General features: G+C 35.3%; 1 long non-coding RNA gene across 3 annotated transcripts in view; it reads left to right on the plus strand.

The window, feature by feature from the left end:
* LOC143691510 (uncharacterized) overlaps positions 1-23,763 on the plus strand; it is a 93,097-nt gene that overhangs the window by 47,310 nt on the left and 22,024 nt on the right. For 2 of the 3 annotated variants that reach the window (XR_013179545.1, XR_013179546.1), the window contains exons 2-3: positions 4,152-4,244; positions 8,604-8,657. This is a non-coding gene — a long non-coding RNA (uncharacterized LOC143691510). The remainder of the gene's footprint in view (positions 1-4,151; positions 4,245-8,603; positions 8,658-23,763) is intronic. The other variant, XR_013179547.1, reaches the window with a different exon arrangement.

Consider the following 23,763-nt stretch of genomic DNA (forward strand, 5'->3'; position numbering starts at 1 on the left):
GGCCATGAAAATATCCAAAGTAAGGCATCCAGATAAAGATACCTTGATTCAAGAAAGGCCAATGGGTCCAGTACACCTCTGTCAACTGGAAAATCACCTGGCGACATCTGCTAGCTTTCTCTCCTCATTTCATAAGGCTTCCCTAGGGGCATTTTCCTTCTGCATCTCCAAAGCTCTCAGGCTGGGTTGGCTCTCTAGGCTCTAAAGTTTTTCTGAAAATGGTTTCCTCTTAAAGGACTCTAGTAAGCAACTCCACCTTGAATGGGTGGAGACACATCTCCATGGAAACCATCTAATCAAAAGTTACCACCCACAATTGGGTATGTCACATCTCCATGGAAACAATAAAAAAAAATTCCACTCAGTAATACTGAATGAAATAAAAGAACTAGATTTTTCTGGGGTACACAAGAGAATCGAACCAGCACAGGAATGTAACTTCAATCATTAGCATGTAGATATCCAGTTTTCCCAAAACCATTTTTTGAAAAGACTATTCTTTCCCCCTGCAAGTATCTAACACCTTTGTTGAAAATCAATTGACCATTATTTTGTGGGTGAATTCCTGGACTTTTAATCCTGTTCCATTGATCTATTTGTTTATCTTTCTGTCAGGGCTACACTATTTTGATTACTGTCACTTCGGCAATTTGAAATTGAGAAGTGTAAGTCCTCTAACCCTCTTCTTGTTTTTCATGGTTGTTTTGGCTATTTGGGGACCTTTGGAATTCCATGTTAATTTGAGGATCAGTTTTCCATTTCTGCAAAAATAGCTGCTGGAATTTTTATAGGGATGCATTGAATTTGTAGATCACTTTGGATAGTATTCGCATCTTGACAATATTAAATTTTCCAATCCATGAATATGGGTTATCTTTCCACTTACTGAAGTCTTTAATTTCTTCCAGTAGTTGTTTATAGTTTTCAGTGTACACGTTTTTATGTCCTTGGCTAAATTTATTCTTAAGTATTTTATTATTTTAGATGTTATTGTAAATGGTGTTACTTTCATAATTTCCTTTTTGGATAGTTCATTTCTTGTGTATAGAAACACAGTTGAATTTTGTGTGTTTATCTAGTACACTTCCACTGAGATAATTTATTAGCTCTAGTATTACTCGTCTTTTTTGTCCTTATTACTTAATTGGGTGCTGCTCTTTAGTGAAATTGCTTTTTCTGTGTATGTTTTCAGTCTTGCTGCAAGCTTATATTTGCATTTGAGAATTCCTCTTCCCCTAACTGTAAATGCCTCCAATGTTAGACTGGAAGTGGTGGGTATCTGCTAGCAGAGAATCTTTCAGTGCAGGAAACAGGGCTTTGCCATTCCTTTTGCGTGTTGCCAGCCACCTGAGCACTGTCTTGCCTTCGTGACCCAGTTTTTCAAGCTAACTTCTTCAATCTGTAAACAGATGCAGAACTGTTTACTGCTTCATTGTGTGTGTGTGTGTGTGTGTGTGTGTGTGTGTGCGCGCGCGCGTGCTTGTCTGTGTAAGGGGTGTGGAAGCAGGGCCAACCTGTCAGTCTGCTTTACATTCCTTCTCTAAGCACTCACCCTAATGAATGTTCTTGGCTCCCTACTCTTCTTTATTTGCATTAATTTTGAGTTAGGAGGGATACCAAGAGCTAATCTCACCTATAGTAATCATCTTATTCAGTATCTATCTTTAGGTCAAGATTTCCTTCCTCAATTCAGTCCTGTCAGATTCCTGTCTTTTAAGTATAAACAAACATTTCTGGTTTTCTAATGACATTCTTTCTTTTTTTTTCTAAAATGATTGAGGTTTTCTTTTTATTTTTTTTCATTTGTTTTTAAAGAGTCATTGTCAGCTGAAGTTTGCTGCATTTGCCCACTCTGCTGTATTGACCTAATATTTGCTAATAGCCATTTGTTATTTTCCTATTTATTATTATTATTAATGCCCACTTATTGTTTTCCTATTTCTAGCTATTTCTTATTGGCTCAACTATTAGTGAAACATATATTCATGGCACCAGTAATGAAAGAATACCTGTATTCAGCAATCTCTAATCAATACATAGATCAGAGAAACATTGAAAAGAATACAAAATGAGTAATTATTAGAACCCATTCTGTATAAATAAATGCCATTTTGCATTTATCTAACACATTCATAAATTATATCACCAACTTCTCACAACAACCCTGAGATAATTATTGCAATTTCAAGTTGCAAAAAATAAGTTCAAGGATTAACTGATATTCACACTATTAGAATGTAGCTGATAAAGACTCAATGCCAGGGTGGCATAGATGTTAAAAGCACAAAATCTACAGTCAGACAGGAATGGGGTCAAATTTCACCAATTACCAACTACTTGTGTGACTGTTAGAAACTTTCTTAATTTCCCCATCTTTCAATTTCTTATTGGTAAAATATTATTGATTATAATACTTTCCTCAAAATTTTGTCATGAAGATTAAATTTAAAGAGTTTAGAACTGTTTTACCTGCATAATACACAAAATAGCATGATATTTATATCACTATAAATAGTAGTGGCTGTTATTATCACTACTATTTGACCTCATATCCAGCATTCTTTCACTGCATTACACAACTGTTTGCAAGACCAATACTAGGATCCTTTTCAATTTGGAAATATAGTCAGGAAAAGAAATAACTCTCCCAACGTACAAATATACAAACACACATGTGCATACATATATGAAAGGACTACTTAACTATTTGTGGTTGTAGTTCAACCTGGAGCTTCCTGCATTCTAATCACTGCAAAATGAGTCAGAAAATAGTATGGAGGATGGCTTTCCTGGAGCTTACATTCCCAAAGGCTAGGCAATCATTAAATAAATGATTATACTAAATCAAATTCATTACAATTGCACCAGGTTTTAAAGAAGAAATATTTGGCCATGTGCTACTCAAAAGACTTAGAACTACTCAAGCTTAATCATGATGACTAGATTTTTATTTTCTTGAAGGCATGCCTGGAAAATAATTGATTTTAAAATTGTTGTGGGCAGGCCACGGTGGCTCAATGGCAGAATTCTTGCCTGCCATGCCAGACACCCAGGTTCGATTCCTAGTGCCTGCCCATGCAAAAAAATAAAATAAAATTGTTGAAAAATAATGTCATTATTTTCTATGGCTTCTATCAGAAGCCATAGAAAACTTAGAACTTGGTCGTTTTCATCTTTTACTGTTTAAGTTAGGAAACAAGAAGTCCAGCAGGTAACATGAATCAGGAATTCTGAATAGTGTGTTAGGAAAGCAAAACTGAAAGCATCCTATATATTAATCAGAAATTGCTGAATACAAGAATCCTTTAATCATTTGTGTCATTAATCTGTTTCACTCATAGTTGAGCTAATAAGAAACAGCCTCCAGTTTCTAATGATGAACATTATATAAAATTAGAAAATATATACTGATTGCCTAACCACGTCCCAGACATTCTTTTGGGCATCTGGAGTGTATTCGTGAAGAAAACAGAGGAAGATCCCTGACCTTAAGGCATTTTAATTAAGTCAATAGAAAACACCTGCAGTTCTTTTTTTTTTTTGGAAATAGACCAAGGAGGCGCAAGCTCCCGATTCTAATGATGGAACTTAGGGCAAATGAAAGATAACCGAGCTCCAGTCAAGGAAAAAGACAGCTGTGATGGTGTCCTGCTCGTCCGAGGTAACTGCAGTTTAATGTTTCATAAGCGACTACACTTGGATGCTCCTTTGCAGCCAGGCACGTTGTTCAGGCAACCACTGATCATCCCAGGCACCGTCAGCCACCTCCGTTTCTAGGCAAAATGCTTAGGGTGCGTGGAGAGGATTAATAGCTAGTAATTAATAGCATTACAATAAAAAAAAAAAAAGATAATACTCTGCCTCTATCTCCTTCTTCTTGTGTTTCGGGGCCCATATGAGACTTAGTTCAATGTCCAGGAATATGTATCAGCCACTGATTATTTCTGTACAAATACCAATTCCTTAGAACGCGTGGAGAGGAAGGATGACCTTCCACAGTAATGTTAATGGACTGACAGAGTTGAAGTTAGGTTGCAATGGATTGAGAGGTGAAAGGTTGCTAAGGAAGTATTGTTAGCAAAGTGACATTTAGATACCATTAAAATAGTCATATGGGAACCTGTCACTCAGATTTTTACCTCCTGGCTAAGGAACTTTTATGAAAGAGACTGTGGACAGAAGATAAATGCACTGCAGTGGAGCTACAGCCGACACAAACTTGGGAACCAAAGTCAGAACCCAAGGTGAGAAATCATGTATTGCAGAATTACCCATAATCCCTTAATCGCCCCAAGTTAAAAGTACTTGTCATTTGTTTTTGTTCTCACAACTGTATCCCTTTGTTAATCATCCCTTTTGTGCCCTTAGCTAATACTTCAGTTCCTCTCTCAAAAATATTGGCAAATCTGTCACCACTCACGTCCGGTCTCATGAGCCATGCATTTTTTTCCTTTTTCTTTCTGACTATCTCAAAAATACTTTGAGTCAATTGCATATTACTTCCTTAGGTTTGCCAATATGCAGCTTGATTGTACTGAGTATAACTGACAATCAATGTATAAGTGACATTTCAATAAGTGAAATGTTTGTATGGTAAGAGTCCATTGTACTGTTTTAAAAATATCTGGGTCAGCATTGGGCATTGGAGGACTATTTGGTACAAATTGGATTGAAAGTCTGGAAGCCTAAGGGAGGCCTCTGTCTCTCTCTGTCCCTTAAGGGACAAGACAGAGCACAAGAGAGGACCCTTGCCTACTTATTGACAAATGATGGGGAGAGAAGGGAACAATGAGTCTGCCTCAAGGGAGCAAGCCTATCTTGGATATACGCTAGGAAATGGCTGATCAAGAGAGTCTACTACACATAAATCCTGAAAGGGCAAATCTATCCCTAAAATATGGCCCAGTTAATATTACAGTATTTATTAATGTTACTCATAAGATTTTGAACAATCATTAGTAGCACCTCCTCTTCTAAGAGGTAGCCAAAAAGGGAGGTGGGGAGAGAAGAGAGAAGAAAGGATGGGAGAAAGGGTTAGAGATGTGGGGAAAAGGATAGCATTGACTGCAGAAGAGTAAACCTGGCTCTCTTCACACAATTCCCCCATTGTAAACACACTGTCCTATAGGTACTAAATTTGCCCAAAATGCCTCCTCTTAGAAACTTTCCCATGCCTTGAATGAAAATCTTAAACAAACACAATTCCAAATACTCTGCTCTCCAGTTATGTCTTCTCAGTCTTATCTAGGTCATTCAGATGTCTAGCTAGATTCTGTTTTCCTTTCATTGAGGCTGAAATTGAGCCATCTTTCACTTGGATAATTATATCCTTATATCCTTGACTCTCCAAAGTTGAAAAAAGTCACCTTGCACCCTACCCACAGGCTCTTAAGTGTCCCATTTTCCAAAGAGCAAAAAGGATAATATGACATAAAAGAATATTACAGAAATATTGCTATACTAAGGTTTAAAAAATTTGCCTTGAGGCATAGCATTTAATGAACAAAAAGCAACGATCCCTCATTGCTATTGCCAGACACAGAGGTAGGAGGATGGAAAAAGCAAAACAAAAGAGATAAAAATATTGTTTTCCACATAGACTACAAATCAATTTGCACCAGATGTCCAAGGTCTACAAATTTGGACTTAAACTAAATTGGAAGAAATATCTCCTTTAAGATGTAAATAGCGATTTTATCTCTCACCTGTATGTTCTGTCTGAGAGGGAGGAATTTAAAACTGTATGTCACCTTTCCATTTTAATAAACAATATCTACTATTTACTTAAATTTTTCTTCTTCCTGTTAATGACAATTTAACATATTAGAAGCCTCTGAATTTTCATTTCCTTTCTGAGCCTCCTCTTCTTAGCATCACAATAGTAATCGGAGTATGAGCTCTTCCACGGTATATTTGGGCAGGGTACCATTATTTGTAAAAGGTAGGCCCAAACATGCCTTAGCCTTCCTTCCAAGACTTCTACTTTTGTATGCCTTCAGCTCCAGCAGGAGCCTAAAACTACATTATAGTGAATGTCATTGTTACCTCCTGTTGTGAAATCCCTTATGCCTCTGAGTCCTATTTTCTAGAATAGATTTCTCCCTCTCCCATCACGTGTATAAAGAGTAATTGTTACTGGATCAGATAAGCTGTTTCAATTCTCACTAGGAAAACTTAAAAGAAACAAAATAAGACAAACAAAACAGAAGTTGAACCAAAAGCCCAATGCTATAAAAGTAAGTGAAGGCATTAAGTAAAAATCACGCACTACCCAAAATGTAATATATGCACATTGCATATCATTTTCTAAATCAGACCACATAATGGCATCACAAAGAATTAATATTAGATAAAAGAAAGAAACTGACATTTACTGTCATAATGAAGGTTATTCACTGTAGAATGAAAAAGAAGGAAGTCTTTCTGTTCCTAGATGTTTTTAAGATGAAATAAATACACCTGATTACCATGTAGGAGTATAACAATTCTAAGGCAGAACAGATCACAAGATGCTTTAGCCCTTTTTCTTCATATCTTTGATGATACGTGTCATCCTTCAAAGAGGGACTATATCCTCCTAAGAATATAAATTTAGACCTTTAGATTAAGTACTTGTTGAAAAGCAACAACTGAGAAGGCACATTGGGAAGCTTAGCATATCTAAATTAAGTGGCTGTTGAACTCAGTAGAGAGTGCTGTATTTGCTCTCAAAATTCTAATCATTTTAAGCAACAAATTGTGTTAAGCAGCAAAAATAGTCCCAGTCCTCTGACTTTCAATTTTCTAGGTAATGGAATGTGGTGGATGGTATATGGTACCGAAGAAACTCTCAGGAATTCAGCGGTTATTTGCATTGAAGGGAGAAAATGCAAAGCAAACCTTGTGTATTTCGCCCTCAGTAGGTAGGGACAGAAGCTTAGCATAGCTCATTAACACAGATGTAGAAACAGCTGAATGGTTTCATCTCTTTCAGATGCTGCTTCTCTCCATTAGGATTAGTAGATGCCTTTGAAGGTGGTTTAGTGGGTCTCTCATTCCACCTCGCGCTATTACTTTGTACTTTAACCTTCCCTGGAATGTCTAACTCACCTGCCAATCTCAACAGCATTAAAAAAAAATTGAAAGATGAGTCTTTTCTAAATCCTGTGATGGAAAATTTTTTTATGAGGAGGCATTATAAGTCATTGAGAATCAGGCTATCATTCACTAGTAATTAATAGCATTACAATTTAAAAAAACGATAATACTCTGCCTCTATCTACTTCTTCTTGTGTTTTGGGGCCCATATGAGACTTAGTTCAATGTCCAGGAATATGTATCAGCCACTTATTATTTCTGTACAAATACCAATTCCTGACTGGCTGTGGTAGAGATTTACCATTTTAAAATGAAGGCATAGAATAAAAGTTATAAGCCTTTGGATTCAAAGAAGCACTCAGGGCAAGAGACTCCCAAACTTATCTATGCTAAAAACTATTTCAAATTGTTATGAATAGATACAGAAGGAAAGCAATCTGGGAGTTACCCAATGTATAATGAGGGGGAAAGTCATTAATAAGTGAAGAAGACAGATTTTAAAATCATATCTGACTTCAGAACATACTCTTAACCCCTATATTCTGCTTAGAGTCAAGGGAAAGTTTTTTTGGGGGGGTTGCTCTCCCAATCAAGCATTTTCTAATGCCTAAAAATAGTCTTAATTTTTGTTTGTTTGTAATCTTTCATAGAATATGAATAAAACAGCAGTTCCCACCCTTAGAAATAATTTTCAGATTCCTAGCTATAAAATAAGCATAAGTCTTCAGACACCATTTAGTTCAGCTCTCTCTGTTTTAATGCTTAAGGTCAAAGAGATAGTAAATGGAGGAGCCAAGTTTCAAGTTCACAGAAATCATTGCATTGGACTTTTCATGTCTGTGCAAAAGTGCTAACTTTTTTTTCTTTTATCTCCTTAATTTCCTTCAAGGCGGCCAGTTTGTCTGAATTTCCCTTGCAAGGTGCTGTGAAAGGTACCATCCCAACACCAAATGAGCCTCTGGATTCTCATTACAACTTCCAATTCCCAACTTCCAAAGTTTTTGCTAAGGGGATCTAATGTCATAAATCTTTTCTTCACTTTCAATTAATTATTTATGAACTAAATTAGATGCTAAATTAGAAATAGTAAATTAATATAGGACGCCACATTATAGACTCTTGCTCCAGCACAACTTAGTGATACCTTTGCCTCTAATTTACAAACGGGAAAGTTCACCTTGCATCCTCCCACAAAGTAGTTTCTGTGTCATCAAGCAATTATACCAATATTGTTTTAATCTGTTATTATTTGTCATTCTTATGAAAGCTAAGGGAGACAGACAAAGTCACATTTCCATTCGACAATTTTAATAATATAGAACACAATGAGACCAGTGATAAATCAAATAGAGGAAATATTCTGATTGAAGCAGCCCCATCAGATCAAGGACCTTGGAGGCACTTCCTGTATGGCAGCATTGCCACTGTTGCTTTCTATAAGCTATATAAGTGAGGATCCCCACAGTTCTCCATCAGAGAGAAGATAACTACTCTGACTTAAAGATGCTTTCTTTTCTTTCTTTCAGCTACCCTTGTGGCTTTGAGCCCAGCCCAGCAAGAAGTACAAAATCGAGAGAGTGGTAAGTCCATGCATGGTAAAGTTGTGATTAATGGACAGGCTAGCAACTGGGTGGTGTATCTTCAGTGAATTTTTTTGCTTTCCTTTTTCCTAGAGGAAAGAGAGAACAAGAGGTGATAGAGTTAAGTTAATATATCAACCTTAATTCCAAAATAACAACTTTCCAGAGGCAGTCTACTTAGTAGAAAATCTATTAAACCATGACTTCATTACATCTTTTAAATCTATCGATTCCTCTATCAGTTGAGATGCCAATGATTCCAATTACTAATGCAATTAATAATCAGTACAGATTAATACTTCTGTCCCTTCTCATGAGTCTTCTATTACTTTAGTCACATAGCACTGAAATTTTAGGTAGAGATCTGGCTTATTTTGAATAATATTTTTAGTAGTTAAATGAATTAATTAGAGGACATGGTTATATCTGTCACTTTGGTTGTGCTGGTTTGAAAGGACATATATCCCCTAGAAAAGCCATGTTTTAATCAAAATCCCATTTCATAAAGGTAGAATAATCCCTATTCAATACTGTATGTTTGAAACAGTAATCAGATCATCTCTGTAGATGAAGTGATTTAATCAAGAGTAGTTGTTAAACTGGATTAGATGACGACACGTGTCCACCCATTTGGGTGGGTCTTGAGAAGTTTCTGGAGTCCTATAAAAGAGGAAACATGTTGGAGAATGAAGGAGATTCAGAGAGAGCAGAGAATACTACAGCACCAGGAAGCAGAGAGTCCAACAGCCAGAGAACTTTGGAGATGAAAAAGGAAAATGCTGCCCGAGGAGCTTCATGAAACCGGGAGCCAAGAGAAAACCAGCAGATGCCACCATGTTCACCACGTACCCTTCCAGCTGAGAGAGAAACGCTGAACGTCATCAGGTTTCTTGCACCAAGGTATCTTTCCCTGGATGCCTTAAATTGGACTTTTCGATAGACTTGTTTTAACTGGGACATTTTCTCAACCTTAGTACTGTAAACTAGCAACTTATTAAATTCCCCTTTTTAAAAGCCATTTTGTTTTTGGTATATTGCATTCCAGCAGCTAGCGAACTAGAATGTTGATCAATAAAAATAAGTTTTTAGAATCTTAAATAATCGATGAAACAGTTATTTTTTATTTTGCCATAGCATTTTAGAGAGATGTTCCTTTTCAGTGTGCTAATTTTAAATGAAGTATGCATTTATTGACTATCTATTATGTGGAAGATATAAAAGAAATATGTTGCATGGTTTATTGCTCTCAAGGAACAGACAACTTTCATGAGAAAGTAATGCTCAAAGAAACAAAACAAAAAGAAAACAAAGTAGAGTAGTATAAAGAAGTATAACATTCAATATTTTACTGCTGAACTATATAATACAAACAATTAATACATAGTCTCATAGACCTGCAGGACTAAGATAATGAATAAGCTGCTGGTATCAAGTACAAAGAAAGGTTAAAAAGGATCAGTCAATATGGGCAATTGGTGGAGTATACTTGAATGAAAGACTCTACCATAATTAGGATTGCAGCTATTACAGTATGTTGTGCTATCAGGATGAATAAGGTAGAAAATAGTGCTTGGAATAAGAATGTTAATAACTATCGTACTGTATCATTTGAACTTTCCTTATGAAACTTATTCCTGCAAAGGAAAAGCTAAGCCTACTTATGATTATGCCTGGGTGTCCCCCCAAAAACCTCTTTTGTTGCTCAGATATGGCCTCTCTCTCTAAGCCAACTCAGCAAGTAAACTCACCGCCTTTCCCCTTACGTGGGACATGACTCCCAGCAGTGTAAATGCCCTTGGCAATGTGGGACAGGACTCCTGGGATGAGTCTGGACTTGGCAGCATGGGATTGAGAAAGACTACTCAACCAAAAGGGGAAGGAAAGAAATGAGACAAAGTAAAGTTTCAGTGGCTGCGAGAGTTCAAATAGAGTGAAGAGGTCATTCTGGAGGTTATTCTTATGCCTTGTATAGATGTCCCGGTTTCGTTTTTAGTGAATTCGAATAGCTAGAAGGAAATACATGAAACTGTGAACTGTATTCCAGTAAGCTTGATTTTTCTTCTTCTTTTTTTTCGGGGGGGTGCATGGGCTGGAAATCGAAACTGGGTCTTCTGCATGGCAGGTGAGTATTCTACCACTGAATGACCTATGCACATAGTAGCCTTGATTCTTGAAGATAATTATATAACCGTATAGCTTTTACAGTGTGGCTGTGTGATTGGGAAAACCTTTTGACTGACACTCCCTTTATCCAGTATACAGATGAGTAAAAAATAAGGACAAATAAATAAATAATGGGGGGGATAAGTGGCATGGGATGTTTTGGTATTTTTATTTTATTCTTATATATATATTTTCTGAGTAATAAAAATGTTTAAGAATTTATTGTGGTGATGAATGCAAAACTATATGATGATGCTGTGAACCACTAATTGTACACTACAGATGATTATATAGTATATGAATATAGCTCAGTAAAATTGCGTAAAAATGTTACATTTGTTCACATAAAAATAACATAAATTAAAAATCAGAATGATTTCCAAGCTAGCCTCAGTTGTTATTAAAGAGTTTTCAATTATATTTTAACATTATATATATTGGTCTTGTAATCATTTTTTAATTCTAATTTTATTCCCCCAACCTAAATATACTTTTGTGTATTTTCTTTTAATGTTACATATTACTCAAAATAAGAATCATGTTGAGAACAAAATAAAAAGCTCATGAAGGCTGTTGTGATTAATGTCTAGAAATACAAGGTAGAAATGCAGGTAATATACAAGTCTTATCGACAGTGACCACAGTGTGGCAACCTAGCCTCACACACGACATCATAAAACTGGATCCAGATGCATAATCACAACGATAACAACCTCAAAATATAGTGGGCTCTTTCTTCCAAGAAAATCATCACAGAAAACCAGGCTTAAAGCATTATACTGTGTTGTGTACATATTTGCTTTTCCCAACTCATATCTTGTCTTGCCTCTTACCTTGCCAACTTCCCTTTGTCCCCAAAATATAGTCAAACCATCCTTTATCTAAAATAGAGCAAATGAATCCTTTCTAATACTCAAGCTAGCTACATATTAGCTCACTATTCAACTTTTTTTTCTCTTTCCCTCCATTTTATTTAGAAAGCAATAGCAGAACTTTCATTTAGTGTGGAAATCATATCAGATCATTTCTTAGAGGCCTTCAAATATTTACATTTATAAAGTTTCCAGGACACATTTTGCAGTTCAGTTACTTTCATTAACATGAATATATATGCAAAAATGTACTCACAAGCTAATTGTATGTTGATTCTAGTTTCTTTGGAGATAAGCATTCACTTTGGAAAGTTACATGTAATTAGATAATTTTGAACTGTCTGAATATTAAATGTCTTACAATCCTGTTGGCAAGATACTATTTTTCTTCTTTTTGATTCTTCATTGGTTTCAAGCACTTTGATTTGTTTCTCTATATCCAGGAGTTTGAGGTTAATCTATGCCAGATGGATCCATGAGCATTTCTATTGTAGAATTAAGACATGATTTTGAGATGTGGTTTATCTAAGTGGGAAATCCAAAGCCGTTAGTAACAACCATAATGGGTTAACCAATGTCAAAGACTAAATACAAATAAGGAATCACTGCAACCACTTACTTTAGGAATTGCCTGAAAGGACATATTTTCCACAAGTCACTTTGGAATTTGCGAAAAGGAAGATGATTAGGCAATGAGAAAACACTTCTTGCACATTTTATTCTCCATTTTCCCTAGGTTTTGTGCAAGTCCAGAAAGATCAAGAGCAAGATGAGATACTGGGTATCATCTTTTCTGTTGTATGTTTTAATGAAGTGGAATACAGAATTTACTGCATTTTTCTGGTGAAATTAAATAGCATTTTCATGATTGGAGGGTATGTCACTTGAGAATTATGTTCAGCTATACTTGATATAATTCTTGACAAGCCATATTTTTCAAAAATAACAGTTTCACCTTTTCCACTTAATAAGAAGTTTGGAGGCAGACGAGTTTCTATCTTTCTGTTCCCATCTTCATGGAGAAGAGGGGCACTGCCCACTCACTGCAGGGCATTTAGCAGCTGTGGCGTCCACTCACTGGAGTACCGATAGTGTGTTTTGATGTTGTGACATCCAAATCAGTCTCCACAGATTTCTAAAATGCTCCCCACTGAGAACCACTGGGCATATTGCTCCCCTGAACAATATCAGATTCCATTAGCAAAGAAGGAGAGAGGGGAACTTGGGAGAAATGTGCCTGCCAGAGCAGATACAGAAGTAGATATGAAGGGCAGAGGTAGAGATGGGAAGAAAAAAGGAGATACCTGTTGATTCATTTACTTCTTGTGCTGATTTGAGACTGTTATGAGCCCCAGAAAAGTCATGTTCTCTATCTTAATTCAGCCTTGTGGAGGAAGACCTATTGTTTGGGCAGCATCTATTTGATTGTTTCCATGGACTGTGAGCCACTAATTGTGGATGGCACCTTTTGATTAGGTGGTTTCCATGGAGATGTATCTCTGCCCATTCAAGGTGGTTCTTAATCCATTTACTGGAGTCCTTTAAGAGGGAACCATTTTGGAAAACGCTCAGAGCTGACATAGAGACATTTGGAGATGCAGAAAGAATTCCCCAGAGGAAGCTGTTCGAAGCCAGAAGCTAAAGGACCAGTAGATGCCAGCCATGTGCCTTCGCAGCTAACAAAGGTGGTCCATGTCATTGGCCTTTATAAAAACCAACCCATTTCTGGTATCTTGCATGCTGGAAGAATTAACAAATTAAAACACTTCTTTCATTAAAAAGGGAATTTCATTTAAAAGTTATTTACTGAATGCCAGGTACAAAGGGAAAGGTAATGTGAGATAATACTGCCATCTGAAACTACAACCTTGGAACATAGTTGCACAAGAGATCAATAGAGAGGCCTAAACAAACTGCTAAGTGAAAGAAAATGTTATGAACAATGAACTATGTTGAACATTCTATCTAAATTTTACCAGATTTAAGGACACTGATGAAGTAACTTTTAATCCTCCAATTCAGTTTCTTTCCCTATCAAAGGAAAAGAAAAGTTATAGAGAAAAAGGGAAATCAGATTTTAAGTTGAAGTAAATACTTTGTTAATTTTATAAATTACATTTTAATAACTGTTAATCCCCTTTTCCTTTAGAAAATCATTTCATATCAGCAAATACATTTTACTTAATTGTTTAAGTAAAGTATATTTTTTATACTTTTTTACTCTTTTTTCAAGTACCATAGGATTATTATGAAAACTTATAGTTCTTCCTGGAATTCATTACTTAGTGCTAATGTTTTCTTGCTTTGTAATGAAAAATCTATAACTTGATTAGCCACTATAAAGCAGGCGTACTATTCCTGTTAGTACTGGTGAAAGTTTGATCAGTGCTTTTGGATGGTGGGAAGTGTGAACAGGCAAGATGTATGCTGTGAAAAAATTTTGAAACAACATATTTATGTAGACAAATGCTTACACAATCAGAATAAAGAATCATAGACTCTTGGAATCACAGAAATTTTTAGGATTTCCTTTCCTGATTTAATTATTTTCTTTAGGAATGATCTTTGCTAATTTTTCTTTCTTATTGTCTATCTCCCTCTCTCCATGAAACCAAGGATTTGATTGTTTGTTTCATACTGTATACTACCATGTCTTCAGTGCTGTCAACTCTGGAATACCAGTAGGCACTGAATAAATATTTGTTAAAAATCAAGGAATGTTGGGTAGATTGAAATACTGGTGGTAAATGACAGGGAGGAGTAAGGGGCATGGTACGTATGAGTTTTTCTTTCTTCCTTTTTCTTTCTTTTTCTAGAGTGATGCAAATGTTCTAAAAAAGATCTTGGTGATAAATACACAGTTAATCAATGATATTGTGAGCCATTGGTTGTACACCATGTATGGACTGTGAGTGAGGATATTTCAATAAACATACTTTTTTAAAAAGGAATTGGAAATAAATAAAAGGGGGACAAAGGGTAAAATAAATTGGGTAGTTGGGAATACTAGTGGTCAATGGTGGGGGTAAGGTGTATGGTATGTGTGAGTTTTTTCTTTTTATGTTATAAAAAATGATCATGGTGATGAAGACACAACTATGTGATGATATAGTGATCCATGGATTGTACACTATGTATGAACTGTACGTGTGTGAAGATTTCTCAATAAAAATATTAAAATAAAAACAAAAGTAATTGGATTAAAAAATTAATGAATGAGTAAATGAAACTTATCTACATCTGTTAGTCACCCTCAACTTAGATTTCCTACATCATATTTCAACTAAGCCTACATTTGAACACATCTGGTGATTTCAAACATATGGGTACATACAAAAATATTTATTCTTTTTGAGACAATGTAATAAGGTCCTATTAAAATAGACAAATACAGATGGAAACATCTCTCCTTTTTGTGTAAGCAATTTCTTACCTCTGATTTATTTCAAACGTGTATACTCCAAATATATATTCTGAATATATTCCAAATATATAATAAATATATGTAACCCATACATATATATTCTAAATATATAAAAATATTCCATATATATTCCTTATGTATCTATAAATCTTATATTTTAAAGTGGGTTACAATAACCAGGTTGGACACTTGGTCTAATAGTCAATTTCTAATTACACCTTAAGTACACTTGTGTAGTGCTTATAGTACTTTTAATACATATTTAAGGAGAAGGATGAGATCAAAGATTAAAATTAAGAGACTATAAACATTTTTGAAGGGAATTACATTCTTTATAGTAATATAGAGATTTTTTTTTTAAAGCTTACACTTCCTTTTTCTTTCACAGTGTGGGGGAGGTTGGGTATAAATCCATGCGGTTTGTATCCTTTCCTGGGGCAGGCCAACAGAGTGGTGGTCAAGACTTAAGTTAAAACAAATTTAAACCCCTTCCTGGCAAATGGCCCTCTCGGTAACAATCCAGGTTCTCCATACATTGTCCTCAGAAATCCTGTAAAAACAGATGATGACTGTGAAGGTGCTATGAAATGCTGTGATGCGTCTAAGTGTGGCGGGAGATGCACACACGCTCTAATGATTGACCCTAGCTTTTACTATTCACCTTCACAATCCAAGGCATGCTTAAGTATCAGGCAACATCGCCCTCTCATCAGTTCTCTGACTCCCTCATTTTAAAATACCTTCTGTATTTTGTCTTTTGTTCTCCTAAGGCAGCTTCAGATTTTGTATCCAATTATAACAGAATTTATGGTTGGATTGGTCTAAATGGTAGACCATAATCCTCACTAATGAGTAAAAGGCATGCCAGCTCAGAAAGAACTCTGTGTTTACTTCACTTGATTTCACTTAAATATCCTTCAACTGACGTTTACTGGATGCCCACAATATGCCAGGCACTTGACATGCAACGATGGACAGAACAGATGCCACCATGCAATTGATATTCTTAGCAGTGTTCTTTATCATTCATTATACAACCAGTGTTTTACCACCCATTATGTTTCCCACAACTTCCCTTTCTTCTCTAGGGCAACATAAATCCCACCCCAATGGTTGTTAGAGATCAGTTTTCACTCTTGGTTAGACTACTTCCTCCTTTGTCTCCCTCTGCCCTCCCTGTCCCCTCCGCACCACCCCCCCAACCCCACCCCTCCCGCCCAGATATTGGATAAAGAAGTGTGTTCAGAAGAAAGCATCTTTGAATTGTTTTCCAGATTCATCTTTCCCAAAAGATTACACTCTCAAATGCTATTCTTAAAATCCACCTGTCATTGGACATCACCTATTATTGATCCCTATGCTTTATTTTTGAGTCTTAATAAATTTCTGAGTTTCAAGGATATTGGGAATAACTAGGTTTGTCAAGAAATCTCTGCTGTCCAGGGATGGGGATCCTTGGATCAAGCAGGGGATCCCCAGAATTTCTTTATGAAGTCTAAGAGATTATAAGACATTTTTAGAAGATACACATTTCAATTTTGATCACCCATAGGTAATTCTGAAAGTTCACATGAATATAGGCATTTTGTTCTTGTTTTGTTTTATGATGCACTTGGCTTTATTTTACTCTTATATTTGTATTGATATAATCTATTGAAGTTTGCTTTGGGAAATATACAGAAGAAAACTCAACCTGTGATGTTTAGATAATGTGCCTAAGTTAAAAAATGTAAGAAATTAGTGAGATCCATGAGAACTATTCCTCATGATGTCAATTTCAGAAAGATGAATTTTTCCCATTTGTGTAATTTGAAACTCAATAACTTAAGAAATATTTAATGAATGCATGCCTTTTGCATAGGTTGCTCTGTAACATGTCATAAAAATTATGAATCATGTAGATAATAACTTGTATGTATTCAAAGAACAAAGATTTCTGTGTAAGACATTGCAAACTATCCTGACAAATGTTCTATTTTCTTCTTATATTTCACTCAAAAATGGGAAAAAATGAACTCCACACAAAAAATACATTCTACATAAATATTTTTAATATGTTTCTGTTATGCTTTTTTTTTTTAAGGAAATTTAAAGTAGCTTCTCGGAATTCTAAAATAATTTTCTGTGGTTAATAATCTGTGGTTAATATGACAATCATAGCCACATTTTCCAGGTGAGAAAACAGAAAAAAAAAATGGGTTTATTAAAAGTGTCAAACTTTGCATATAGCTCAGCATCGTATGATGTTACTCAAGACTGGCATTCGATTCTGATTGTGTTTTTCTGAGGCAGTAAGAAAGTCATTTATATTCCTATATCACTGAAGTGAAAATGGGCTTATAGCTGGGTAATGAAATGAGGCTAATCTTGCTAATTGGTCTTAAACATGTTGGATCATAAACACCTTGAATATTGAGGGGTAGGTTGAAGGTAATGCTAGTGAAAAGTTTGCTGACCACTTAGATGCTATTTAGATTACTTTCTGCCAACAGGAGTTATGTTAATATAGCTATCAGCATTTTTATCTATTTTGAACTCAATGTATGATACATAAATCCGTTCTCAGTATAAAAATATTTTTCAAAACTACGGATAAAGTCTCTCCTGACTTACATATGGAAATAACCACCGTAATTCACTTGATTTATAGTCCAACAGGCCCTTTGTGTGTGTGTGTACACTTATGTGCACATTTAGAAATATATAATGTTGTTTTGTGTATTTTTGAAGACACTCACTGCATAGATGGTGTTATCTATTGTTTTGTTACTTCATTTTCTCACCTAACGTGTTTGGGAGGTAATACAATGTCAGTTTATACAGAACTATCTCATTAATTTTAACTGCTCTTTAGGATTCCAAAATATGGAAATACTGTAGTAACTTCAACATTTCACTATTGGAAGACATTAAAAGTCCTATATATTTTCTATTACTGCAAATAATTTTTAGTGAATCCCTTGTAGATAACTTTTAGTGCACACATATGAGTGTTTCTCTAGACTTGCATAGTCCAATATGATAAGCTACTGGACACATATAGCTATTGGGCCCCAAATTGAGATGTGCTGTAAAAATGGAAACAGGTATCAGATTTCAAAGACTTAGTATATGAAAAAATAAAATGTCTCATTAATAGCATTTTATACTTAATTACATGTTGAGATGTATTTGGGATATACTGGGCTAAATAAAATATATTATTATAATTAATTTACTTGTTTCTTTTTGCTTTTTAATGTTGTTACTAGAAAAATTAAAATGATGTATCCAGTTTGCATTATGTCTACGGGAGAGTACTGCTCTTAGACAACAATTCTCAAACTTTAGAAAGCATCCAAATTTCTCTGAAGGAAGATTTTTTTTCTAAGGGAAAGTGTGGAGTACGGAGAGAGCTCCAGGATTCAGTTCTTCCACCAAAACGACTGCTATCAGGCAGGAACTGTATGAAATAACTATTTTGAAACCTCAGAGGCTAGAAGAATACTGCATAGCATCCAGGGAGAAGCAGGAGGAAGAGTCTGATAAATTGTGGTAAAGAATTGTAAATTGCTTTCTGCACATAACAGCTACCAGCACCCATCCCCACCTCATAGCAGGCCGTTGCAGGGTCCAGTCACTGGCTAGCTCACTGTGACAAAAAACACAAGGGGTGGGCATGGCCGACCACTAACCTGGACTTTGGATTAACATATTAGGATCACTGGGTCCTGGCCATGAGGTCAGCTATGGTTTCAACCCATCCGACAAAGGCAGAAGCCATCATAGTTTCCACTCTCCCAGGAGCTGGGACAGAGGGCGTGGAGATTTAAAGACACAGGTTTGTCTGCCCGCCGCAAAGGCACGGTGTGGGGTTTCCCTCGTCTTTCTGGGCCTCTTTCTTGTCCTGGACTTTTGCTTGGTAGTTTTCTTTTTTTTTAGTTCTCCGGTTTACGGGAGTTTGGTTGTCCCCTCTGCTTCCATGGAGACAGCCCTGCTTCTCCCCCCTATTAGAAGCCATAGGCCTTTATCCCAAACTGTCTACCTCTATGGTTTTTTACACTCCTTTTGCTGTCTCATGCTGCTTTTGCCGATGTCTGCTCAGGCAGACAAACCTGATAAGAGGGCTGGAGCGCAAGAGGATCTCCATCTTATCACCAGCACGTTACAAAACTAAGAAACAAGCATCCCAGGAAATAAATCCTAGAGTCAACATTTTAAAATATGTAAGTCAGATCAGAATTGAGACTGTAGTTTATCGGGGATGGGGTAGAATAGGGAACAGAAAGTTAAGGCTTAAAATGTATGGAGCTCCTATTGTGAATGTTGGAAATGTTTTGGTAATGGATGGTCATGACAGTAGTGCAACTTTTTAAATGAAATTAACAGCATTAAGATATATAGCTGAATATGATTAAAAGAGGAAAAGTTAGGTTGCATATATGCTAACAGAATAAAATTTTAAAAAGAAATCCATGGGACTACAGTACACAAACGGTGAGCCTTAAACTAAGCCATGGGCTGTAATTAATAGCACAGTTGTAAAAATGTGCAATCTTCAATTGTAACAAATTACAGGTTGCTGTGGTTGATGTGGTGTACGGGAATCATGATTTTTATGCATGATTATTCTGTAATCCCATGACTTTTCTAATTAAAAAATAATTCTTGAAAGACTTGTTAAGGCACAGATTGCTGAACCCCACTCCCAGAGTTTCTGATACATAGGTTTGGGATAGGATCTGACAATTTGCATTTTTAACTAGTTCCTAGGTGGTGTTGTTGGTATTGGTGCTGGGGACCATATTTTGAGAACCACTGATTTAGAAGACAATTATTTAGAAATGGAACTCCTGAGCCAGAGGGCATTTCTTTCTTTCTTTTTTTTAATAGATACTACCAAATTTCTGTCTACGGTGTACCACCATGTTTTACCAATGCTTGCAATTCCACTTCTTATACCCTTTCCTACACCAAATATTGTAAATAGCTTTCATTTCTTCCAACCTAATGAGCTCAGGTAGTAAATTTAAATCTCATTCATCAAAGACAGTGTACCCTGATGCAGTTACGTATTGTTATTTTTGTTTTTCCAGGATATTGCTGTGTATGGCCAATTCTGCAACTTCATTCCATTTACTATTTAAATATCCCCATTTTATCTCCCTTCTAATAGGGTTGTGCAATAGCAAACAGATTGAAACTGTTCTGTTAGTCATATTAAACAAATACCTAATAGTGAGAAGAGCTCCCACAGTTGAGAAAATTACCATCAGAGGGGGCAGAATTGGGGAAAGGGAATCACTCTTCAGTGACCCCTCTCAATGTAGATGTCAGTAATTGAATAAAAATACCTATAAGGGAAAAGACAGCTTTAAACGTCTGCCACAGTGGCATATTGTGGAGCAAGCTTAATTAAAAATTAATCAGCTGATAGAGAGAACTTATCCAACATGGTAATTCTCTCAACTGAAAACAGGAGAAGTGAAGAAATAAATTTTGAAAAATATTAAGATATGCTTGCTTCCATTTAATGGAATGCAAAATTATAACAAACTCTATTTTGGTATAAATAAAATAAAATGTAAAATTATAATAAGCTCTATTTTGGTATCATAAAACATTTAAACTAATGTTGTAAGTTTCAATGCACCTAATTTTCAATTTCTCAGTATTTTTTCTACTTTTTTATGTTCTGGAAAAAATTAGTATTAAAAAACTCATGAAAACATGTACATAATTGTGAACACTTTCCTGTGCCTCAGATTCCAATATACCTCAATACAGCACCAGTATTTATTAAAAATTTAGGATTTTGTTCATTATGGAATTTTTTGCATTAATTTTTATTTTTTTAAATGTTGAATTAAACTGTTATTTACCTTAATTACTGAGTGTTCAGTGTCCCCTAAAATTTTGCACCCAAGGCGAGTACTTCACTTATCTCGACTTACTGTGCCAAGTGGAGACATACATGCCCATCTTAGGAAGACAAACATTAATTCTCAGAAATGGTACAGCCTGAATCTATGGGCAAACAGGAAAAACTATTTTTGTTCCTAGCTGGCTCATGAGCTGCAAAGTACCTCACTGTCACTATGAAGTCAGTTTTTCATATTTTCATGTAGAATTGTGCTTTTCCTTTTCTTTTATTACCCCTGCCTTTAAATAGTGTCCTTACAGACCTAAATTATTATTCTTTTGACAATGCTACATAATCTTATAATAGAATATATGTCCCATATTTGTAGGTTATGAAAGTAACTTGTAAAAAACATAGTAGATACTAAAAATAAAACATTATCCAACTTAAGAAATAGAACGTTAATAACAGTAAAAAGCTATCTGTATGTCATCTTCCAATCCACTTCTCTACTTCCTCCTTCAGGGAAGCACTAGTTCAAATTTTTCCTTATCATTCCCTTGTTTTTTATAATTGTATAATGCATACATGTTTTCCAAAACAATATACTGCTTAGTTTAGCTTGTTTTTGAGTTTTATAACATGGTATAATGCTATGTTATTAGGTGGTCTTCGGTGATTTGCTTTTCTTATTAAACATTCTCTTTCATTGCATCAGGCTGAAATAATTTTTACTGCAATATACTATTTTGTTGGGTAACTACATCATAATTTATATTTGCATCCTGTGGATAGTAAACATTTGAACTGCTTCCAGTATCTTTCTATTGAAAAATATTGTTATAAACACTCCTGGGTACAGAACACAAGAGCAACTGTATCTCAGAATATATGACTAAGAATAGAAACATTGAGTTATAAGGGGAAAGATAATGCCAAGTTACTCAAGAAAGTGGTCTAATAATTTGTTCTCACCCAGAATAAAAATTCCTTTGCTCCATGTCCTTGCCAAAGTTTGGTTTTCTCAGGCTTGTTACTTTATGCCAGTCAGATGCTTGAGGAAAATTGTATCTTACTGTGGTCTCATGTGCCTTTCTCTGATTGTTAATGAAGTTGAGCTTCTTTTCATATTTGTGAAAACTCCATATGAGTTTGCTTCTTCTATGAAATGTCTGTTCCATGCCTTTTGCCAATTTTTCTAGTGAAATATTGTTTCTTATTGATTTGTAGAAATTCATTATATATACTGGTTACTAAACATTAAGTATTTTATGTCTTCTCTTTTCACTGTCTTTATGGTACCTTTTGATGAATCCAGGTCTTCTTAATTTTAATGTAGTCAAATGTATCAACCTTTTTCTTTATCAGATGCATTTTGATCCTTAGAAATTATTTTCCTCCCCCAAAATATAAATGTAGTCATCAATTTTTTTTCCCTTATAATTGTACTGAATAAACATTATACTGAGCCTCATACTTTGTAATGGTTTCTCCTTTTAACACACATAGATGTGGCCGCAAAACCTATTCTCTTGCTTCTTTTGGAAGGGGGGTTAGGTCTTATGCATGGATTATAATTTATTACTCCGATTTCAGGGTTGACATTTGCCTAACTTCCATGGAAAAGACAGTGCCATAAACGAGATTAAATTCTCTGGATCAAAATAAGCAAGGATAATTTCTGAGGTCAAGTATTTTTTTAGTAATACAGGGAGCAAAAAAAGAAACAAGTGAGCAGACACTAAATAAGCATAGAATTGCGTGTAGGCATTTTTTGGATTTACTCAAGAAAATGGAAATTCTCTTATTTTATTAAATATACTGTCTCTCTTCCTTTCTCTCTATCCTTTTGTTGCTCTCCCTGTTAATGACCAGAGTTGACCAATTTGGAAAGCTGTGATCACTATGAACTTTTTAATCAGAAGAGAGTGTATGAATGAGTGAGTCTTTAAAAAGGCACACTTGTGAGTAATCTTTTAAAATCAGAATTCTAGATGAACTGACAATCTGATATAAACCTTCCTTTCAAGATCTAAGTATCATTTACTTTTTTTAAAATGGTTTTTATTGTGAAATATAGCATATTTACAAAAAAAGAAAAAGCAATAATTTTCAAAGTGTATGCCAACAAGCAGCTATAGAACAGATTTCATAGCTTGGTATGGGTTACCATAGAATCATTTACCTTTTATTTGCTGTTAGCCCTCATTTACCCTGGCTCTTAGACCACTACAGTTCCCACTAAGCTAGATAATTATGGGATGAGATTTGGTTATGGATGTCTTACAATATGAAATTTGACTTGATCATAATAGCATCAGCAAACTGATATTGCATTTTTAATATTTTTTTTATCATGCTTACAAAATAAGAAGCTAGGACCCAAAAGCAGAAAGCAAACTGTAGGGAGAATACCTCCTTGACCAAATCTTATTAGTTCCCCTGAGAAATTTACAAGTAAATAAACCATATAACACAAATACAAATATGAGGTAGAATAAAATAAGGGATGGACAAAGTCTGGCTTACAATATAATGTAGTGATTAAAAGCATGGATTCTGGATCAAATGTACCTCAATTCAAATCTCAGCTCCAAAACCTATTTCTAGGCTATAATCCATGACTCAGCTTATTTGTTTTTCCCATTGGAATAATAATAGCACCTACTTTGCAGGATTTTCAGGATTAGATTAAATACTAGAACAGTTTAAAAAAACGTATAAAGTTTACAGCATAGAACTCAGGACTAATGAGTCGTTTAATTATCATTAAATATTATCAGCCTCAAAGTTGGGCATATGGAC

This window comes from Tamandua tetradactyla, chromosome 7, assembly GCF_023851605.1.
Source record: "Tamandua tetradactyla isolate mTamTet1 chromosome 7, mTamTet1.pri, whole genome shotgun sequence".
NCBI classification, from domain to species: Eukaryota; Metazoa; Chordata; class Mammalia; order Pilosa; family Myrmecophagidae; genus Tamandua; species Tamandua tetradactyla.